The following is a 9,173-nucleotide window of genomic DNA, read 5'->3' as shown; positions in this document are numbered from 1 at the left end:
TGAACCAAATTGAGTCAAAGCACATGGAGATATGAATTGCATGACGTGGAAGAGAGAAAGGTCAACTCTGATACCATGATAAATTGAGGGGGGGCAACCAATTGACAATGAGTAGAGGGACCTAATAATTTATAAGGAAAGAGACCAAGCAACACGTGTGGGTCGGACTGGATCGAAGTATGGGGAGATATGAACTGGGTGACGTGGAAGAGAGAAAGGCCCGTTCTGATACCATGATAAATTTAGGCGTCCTACTCAAAATCAATTTGCAATAAGTGAAGAGGCTCATTGAGAGGGGAGGGGGCAATTCAAAACCAATTGACAATGAATGGAGGGGCCCAATAGTTTATAAGGAAAGAGACCAAGCAACATGTGTGGGTCGAACTGAACTAAAGTATGGGGAGATATGAACTGATTGACGAGGAGGAAAAAAATGCCTGTTTTGATACCATGATAAATTTAGGCATCCAACTCAAAATCAATTTACAATGAGTGAAGAGGCTCAGGAGATTATAAGGAGAGAGACAATGCAATGAGTGTCTGATGTGGACTAAACTCAACATATACTGATCTATTTGTCTTATGCCCATATTAAATTCACCAGTCATGTGATTCTTGCAACTAGGGTCAGTATCTGTACTATTTAAATGTCAAAATTTGTCCACTTAAATTAACGAATCATTTGATTTACATGATTAAGTACCATAAGAAAATTATGAGTAAAAAAGCAACATAAAAGTAATGCAATATAAAAATAATAATGATCATATACAGAACAGAGAGAATTTACACGTTTGACAATGTATATCTACTCTAAGAGATGAGATCTAGATCAAATCACTATATTCTTAGATAGATTACAACCTTAAAGATCTCTAACTATCACATACAAAATAGTCGAACTGGACCGAAGTATGGGGAGATATGAACTGATTAACGTGGAGGAGAAAAATGCACGTTCTGATACCATGATAAATTTAGGCGTCCAACTCAAAATCAATTTACAACGAGTGAAGAGGCTCAGGAGATTATAAGGAGAGAGACAATGCAATGAGTGTCTGATGTGGACTAAACTCAACATATACAGATCTATTTGTCTCATGCCCATATTAAATTCATCAATCATGTGATTCTTGAAACCAGGGTCAGTATCTGTACTATTTAAATGTCAAATTTGTCCACTTAAATTAACGAATCATTCAATTTACATGATTAAGTACCATAAGAAAATTATAAGTAAAAAGTAAAAAAGCGACATAAAAGTAATGCAATATAAAAAAATAATTATCATATACATAACAGAGAGAATTTACACGTTTGACAATGTATATCTACTCTAAGAGATGAGATCTAGATCAAATCACTATATTCTTAGATAGATTACTACCTTAAAGATCTCTAACCATCACATACAAAATAGTCGAAAGCATTTTTTATGTTTGAAACACTAATCACCTCACTTAAAAGAGAATATATATTGGGATTATATGGTGATGCACGCTTATTATTCCTTTGTTGTCATCTACTTTGGTGGTGTGACATGTTGGGCTTTTCTTTTCTTTTATTTTTTCTCTTTTTTATAAGGCTGAAGATGAAACTTATCTCCTTTACTAGCAAAATAAATAAAAAAAATAGAGAGATAAAATTAAAGGGGTTGGGTCAATTCAGATACCATGTTCTTCCATCTAATTCATGATGGATTTGATTGCTCTAGCACGCCTGCCCATACGACTCCTTACAAAGTATTTGGATTTTATAGATTTGGTGGGTCAGATCATTTATTTATATAATTATTTGTTTCCACTAAATGACACTCAAAGCTCCGAAAGAAAAAAAAAAGTCCACAAATGTGGAGGCCCACCTTTCCATGAAAATAACCTTCGTGCTCTCTTCTGCTGTACTTCCCTAAGATGCCCATCTCAATTATCTGAAGAAATTTATTCCAAACTAGCACCAGTTCATCCAGAAGATTCCTGCACCAACTGTGCTGGTCCAGATCTCCATATCTAAATTTGCACATATCTCAAGGAGAAGATAAAGTTGTCGAGGATCGAACACATCTATGGTTGAGCTCATCTTTGTTGATACTTATATTCATGGCGTTAGAACCCTAATCAGGTGCATATATGATTATAGAGATAAGCCCAAACCTAGGTATTGTGTGATCATGAAATTTTTTATGGCGAACTCCCAAATCTTTGACTTGACTCCTAATCCATAAAAACTCGATCAAATGATAATTGTTCGACTGTTTTCGGTGCAAATTCCATAGTAAAAATGGGGTAGGCATGCCTTCCGAGCAAGCATGCGACTTGATAATGTGATTGACATTGACGTTGTATTGACATGTGGCCCCGTTTAAGATCAGTTGCGCATGAAATTTTGAAATAGGCACGTGTCCTCGTTTCAAATTGTGATGCACTTTGGTACCCAGATATTTGGAAAAAGTATGAATTAAAATATTTAAATTATTTATTAAAATTAAAATTGACTTAATCGTTAAAGTACATTCGTAAATTCACATGGAACAACTTAAATTCAAAGGAGATGGTATCCAAATGAGAAAGTCAGAAAGACTTGAATTATATCAAATAGGAATCATATACTTGAACTAAATAGAACTCTGATCTAAATGCAACCAAAACTATATTATAAAATAGAGCATGTTGGGGTGGCACAAATGGAGACACAAAAGTGACAAAATGATGTGGTGTCGCAAACATTATCGTAGACGCTTTTCCACAAGATACGAGTACAAAAAGCATCTACAGTTATGTGCGCGCCACTACATCATTTTTGTCACCTTTGTGTCTTCGTTTGTGTCATTCTAGCATTTTCCTATAAAATAAAATAAAGAATCATGTTGGATTGACACAAATGAAGACACAAAGGTTACAAAATTATGGGGTGTCGTGCACATTATCGTAGATGCTTTTCCACAAGATACAAGTAAAAAAGCATCTACAGTTATATGCGCACCACCACATCATTTTTGTTACCTTTGTGTCACCGTTTACGTCATTTCAACATTTTCCTAAAATAAAATATAGATCACATAAGTCAATTTTTGAATTGAGGATAATAGTTTTATACCAACGCCTTTCTAAAGTTGTAGTTGGAATCTTGGGTTCCAATCAATTAAGTGAAGGCTGGACTTAGTGGTACCTCTTCAAAGATGATAGTATTTTTATTGAACTTTTAGTATACGACATTGTTGAACGCAATAATTATCATTTTAAAATAATTTATGATGAATGATACTTTGGTGAACATTTAATAATGTTTTATTCTTTGAGTCCAACATTTTTTACATTAAAATAATCATTTTTAGATACTTTGATTAAAGTTTAATAAAAAAATGTTTGTTTGGAGAAATTTGAGATCCACCAATCACATATGCCTATGTGTAGTGATCGGCATTTCTAATTTACAAAAGCACCCTTGTTAGTTATAAAACTACTCTTGTATGGTTGATGTGGTAAGCACTATCAAATCTGTGAGCACTGTGAGCAAAAAAATGATTCAATGTTTAATGGTCTTAAATGTTTTAAGTTCAATATGATTGGATATCATGATGATCTAGCTTTCTAAATATTTCTTATAACGTTATTATTTAAGTAATATAATGATCTTTGTGGAAAATACATTTCAAATTTTCAAACGGTGGAATGATTCAAAGTATAAAAGCACAAGACCAAGCTCCAACACGTGTGATGATAGAGTTGGCTTTAGCACATGCCAACCATGGTTTCAAATCTTGTCTGAGACCGAGACGATTCGTTCGATACGTTTCAATATCATCTACCAACGAGACAGATAGACAAGTCAAACATATCGAACGAGATTTAAAATCATGATTCATTTTTCTCATTGTTGAAAAAGACAACTCAAACATATCGGAAAACTCATCCGAGACAACTTAGTCTCGTTCATTTACACGACAAGACGTCAAGACAAGTTTTAAAATCTTGATGCCAACCCTTGGTCCGTGAAAGTCAACATCCCTAGTATTTAGAAAACTCAAATGGAGAGAAGAGTCATGATCAAATACATATTGCAAATCTAGATAAGCAAAAGTTTTTGCTTCCACGATCTTTAAAAGTATTTTTGATACGCTTGGATACCAATCACAATCAAATAGAGACAACCAGTTGCCAGTGCCAACTCTCTCTCTCTCTCTCTCATTAGAAATTGCTTGTCAATTCTAAATTCAATTGTTGATGTTTACGTGTATAATCCAATTGAGTAATTCAATTAAAGTGGTATCAAGAGACATCACTAACACTTTGTTTGGGTTGAAAGAAGTAGAGAGAAGAGAAACTCAATTCATCTCCACCATGGTTGTATTGAGAGGAGAGCAATTGAGACAATTTTGAAATTTTACATGTTTTAAAAGAAATTTAGGGGCAGAGATTTGGTAAATGAACTGTTTAGTTGAAATATTTTTACTAACTGGATTAGTTAGTTACCATCCCACAATTAGGGGGCATTTAGTGGAAAATCTATATATTAAGTAACTTACCGAGAAAAACAAATGTGACACGTCCATAGAAGATGTGTTTCACATTTACATGATTATATTCTAGACAAAAAGCACCTTATAAGCATTAACTTAAGACATTTCCACAAGTATCAAAATTCTTACATACAAAACTACCTCACATGGCCCCCATGTGGGCAGCACGTGTGTAGTACGAAATGCTGCACACTTTGATTCAAATTTCAAACACCATCACTTGGCGATCTTGGTTTTGAAATCACACCTAATCCAAGATCAAATATTAGTGTAGGAGAAAAAATTCTCCAAAAAGACAATCTTTCATGTCTTCTCTTTACTTATTCTTCTCATTTTGAAGTAAGGCATGTAAAATACATTTCGATGCTTAAGTCAATTTTCAGTTTCACAGAATATTAATTTAAATAAATAAAAATTACGAATATTTACATCTATAATAAATGTAGGTCATGACTTAAATGTCAACTCTAGCCGTCTCATGCAATTTTCATATTTTTTGTGCTTCTTTGGGCCTCGTCGATTGTTGCAACAATTTCACAATTCTTGGCTACTGTCGATGTCTACTAAGATGCATATTTGTGTGCCGTGGATTCTTCCTATTCGAATATTTTACATTCTTTAAAAGTCCTAATTGCTTTACTTATAGGCCTTCCATAGTACTCCGCCTTTCGCCTAAGAATTTGGGAGGGCCTCCTTCCAATATTTGTTTGAGGGTCATTCAAATGCTCTACTAATGAGGCCCATTGAGGTTTCACAGTGGGCTAGGCCCAATAATTCTTTAGGGCTGGGATCGTCTTTGGGATCTAAGCCTGTTGGGTAACCCAATCCAATGGTCTGTATGAATTTGATATAAATATAAATAGGCCTTAATACATGAGGGCAGGGTTGGGCTTGGACCTAGGCATCTTGTTATGTGGCCCTGCTTGACAAGTCTATATGATGGGTCATATTTGGTCTAGGATTTGAGATCTGATTAAGATTGACACGTTTAAGGCTGGACCATTGACCTCCAAAGTATATATTATACTGGTTCTTGTTTGTTCGAGGTCTGATTTTAAAATAAGTGGAATCAAAATCAAAACCATGAAGAATCATGGATACTTGTCGATTTTGATTTTCAAGAATCAAATGGGAATAAAAATATTTTAAATTATTATAAATAAATTCCTTTAAAAAATTAATAAAATATTAACCTAATTATAATTTGTTCTACTAAATATGTGAATTAATATTTTTTTACAAAAATTAAATTCATCTTCTTTATAAGTAGTTAACTCTAAGAAGAGATGACACATTTATATGAAAAATTGAAGAACTTTATATAATATATATTAATTTTAAAATATAGAAAAATTATAAATAATGTATAGTGTACAAATAAATTGGTTTTGAATACTCATGGTATCCATCAAACAAAATCTGGCAGTTCCAATTCCATATTAGACTTGACTTTAATTGATTCCAATAAAAAGAAAATTGGAATTAGAGTTTTCAATTTCAATTCTAGCTCGATTCTAGTTAAATGGGTACCCATTGACACCCAAGATTTCTTATATAATTAGGATTGGGGATGTCAAGATAAGTAAAACGCTTGAAATATAGGATTCCTTGCCAAGGGACCTATGTCCAAAAAGAAGAACCAAAAAGAAAAGAGTGATACCAGCAATGTCTGAATTTCATTATAAAAATTTACCTAATCTTGTATTCTTATAAGATTAATAACTCTCCGATCACGATAAAGTGAGACTTTAGTGTTCTAGACAAATTAGAGTATTATCGTAAAAGAAATGGTTGGTAGGGAAAAAAAAAAAGAGAACTACCATTGCCACACCAACTTTTACTAATGCCACACCAATTCCTATATAAATCACCAAAGAATTGCACACGATTGGTGTGGTGTTAATAAAAGTTGGTGTGGCAATAGTAGCACTCAAAAAATATTAATGGTAATTATACCATTTTACATGATGGTGATTCATTAGGTAAAACTTATTAGTTATTTTCTAAATTATATTCATTTATTTTTACAAAAACAAAAATTGTAAAAAAAAAATAAAATTGGTTGTTTGCTAGTTGAGTCGATTTCATTACAGAAGCCGGTTGGATCTAATCAGATCATCTGTTTGATTCGGTTTTATAAACACTGGTTAGAATTAAATAATAAAAAATAATTAAATCCATGATTAGGAATCCACCATGAGAAATTATCATATTTAGTGATTTGAAGTCAACAAATGCCTTTATAAGTCAATCAGAAGACCTGTTTTAATAGGTTAATGGACCCAAAAAGTATTCCAAAAGACATTAGACATCAAGTTTCTTTGTGCTTAGAAATAAAAAAGAATCGTTATAAACGGACTCGATCAAAGTCACTCGAAAGTCTCTCAACTCCATCGACCCATAGAAACTTTTCTCGTGTATCCCAAGGAAAAATATCTATGGCTCCATGCACGTGCCACATCAGATTATCATGACTCAATCAAAAAAGAAAATCATGGTTTTGATGATTATGCATGACTTCTCAATTCTTACTCGAGGATCTCACGTTAAACTCGGACTTGTCGTGGCTCAAGTGTACAACATGTGTATAGTACAATTGTAGTACAAAAGCTACATTCTTTTGTCATCCATAAAGCCCACGACATTCAAAATTTCAATCACCATCAATGGTCGGGTCATGGTTTTGAATTAAAGGGATTCTTTTGTAAAGCAACTTGCTTGTAATTTACTTTACTATTTGTTTTAAACAAATTGAAATCCGATATCAAAAATGTAGATTATGACATATAACCTAACCACATAACTGAGAGGAAAAAAAAAATTTGACATCTTTGATGTGGAGTCTATTGAACTCTGGACTTAAGGACCAAAGGTGATGCATCAAAGTGTATAGTACTCTTTCATTATTTGTTAAGTTAGGCCCACAAGATTCAAACACGACAATGGTTTTGAAATCAAAGGCTTATTCTCGTAAAGGGGCTTGCTTTTAATCTACATTTTCTCTTTTTTCCAAAGAGTCGTGCTAGAGTGGCCTCAAGATTGTTCCTCATATCGTGCATCATGACGTGAAAGATCTCGAGTGAAAAAACATCCTGAGGGAAGGTTGACTGAGTTTGCTCCCTAGGTCATGCCTTCGAAACTCTATATGCCCTTCCACCAAAAACTAACTTTTTAATGTTGTACACATGTGGTCTGTCAAAGCAAAAAATAAAAAAAAATGATTCCTATACACTTTCACATCAACATTATTCTTTTCCAAATAGAACCAACCTAGAATTCAAATTGTCTAGCAAAAAGTAGATCGTTTATTAAATCCAACCGAGCAAGCAATGGGTGTCAATGCGGGCCCTATAGACCTAATTTGAATTGTACAATCGGGCAAGCTGGACCAAGACTGGCCCATCGACACCAACTAAGAAAGAGAGGTGAGCACTTAATTTGCATAATACAATTTTTTTTGTGTGATTGATGATAAAGCTATGATACCCATCCATCACGTTTAATCTAACGACAAATTACAAAAATGTTTGTAATTAATAGATTGGGAGTTCATGAAAATGGGGAATAAACCACTTATATACATAATTAAACATTAAGTATATATTGTCAAGTTTACCATAACGTTTCATAATGGTTTCCTAAATATTTCCTATTGTAGAATCATGATGTGAAAACATCAAGTTCAAAAATAATTGTGTCCAAAGTTGGGTGGCTTCCTAATTTACCTTGTGGTACGTTGGGAAACTTAATTGGGTCAAGAGAAAAAAAAAGGGGTAAATTATTAAAATATGATTTAATATTTTCATATTTATAAAAAAAAATTTATTTTTTCAAAAATTAACAAAAATGAATTAAATCGTTGGACTATCCAATGTTTTAAATGGAGACTAATTCGCTAAGGTGTTAAAGTGAGCTATTAAAATCTTAGACAATCTAGCATTTTAATCATTTAGAGGTATTTTTGATAAAGTAATGTATTTTAACACATTAAAATGCTAAACTGTCTAATGAGTTACTAAAATATTGGACTGTCGAGTGACTTAAATCATTTTTAGAAAATTTTTAAAAAATTGATTCTTTTTTGTAAATATTAAACTATTCAATCCTGTAATTTCAAAAAATAAAAAAATGAAAAATGTTAATTTGACTTCATATGACACTCTATTCAACAATTTGTTGGCATGGAGGTGTGCACAGAGCCATAGATACCTTTCCTCGAGATACAAAACACTTTTGGAATGTTGCCCTATTTATTTATTTTTCTCTTTACCTACTCCATCAATATATATATATATATGGGAAATGTTCAGCACCCTAAGTTTTACCACACACTTTAACAAACGTTTTTTGTCCTACATGGGTTATAAGTTTTGGAATGAGCTGATTTTTGGTGAGGAATGACTGATTTTTGGTGGCGAACGGGACCCTTAATATATATATAGGGTCCCGTTCGGCACCCTTAGTTTTACCACACACTTTAACAAACGCGTTTTGTCTTACATGGGTTAGAAGTTTCGGAATGAGCTGATTTTTGGTGAGGATGATCTCTATGGTGAGGAGATCATCCTCACCAAAAATCAGCTCATTCCAAAACTTCTAACCCCATCAAAATTGATTTACAAAAAATGGACGGTCCACGATTTTTCAACGTGTAAAC

This window comes from Akebia trifoliata, chromosome 2 (genome assembly GCF_017979445.1).
Source record: "Akebia trifoliata isolate Shusen 1 chromosome 2, ASM1797944v1, whole genome shotgun sequence".
NCBI classification, from domain to species: Eukaryota; Viridiplantae; Streptophyta; class Magnoliopsida; order Ranunculales; family Lardizabalaceae; genus Akebia; species Akebia trifoliata.
Note: the sequence above shows the minus strand (reverse complement) of the source record.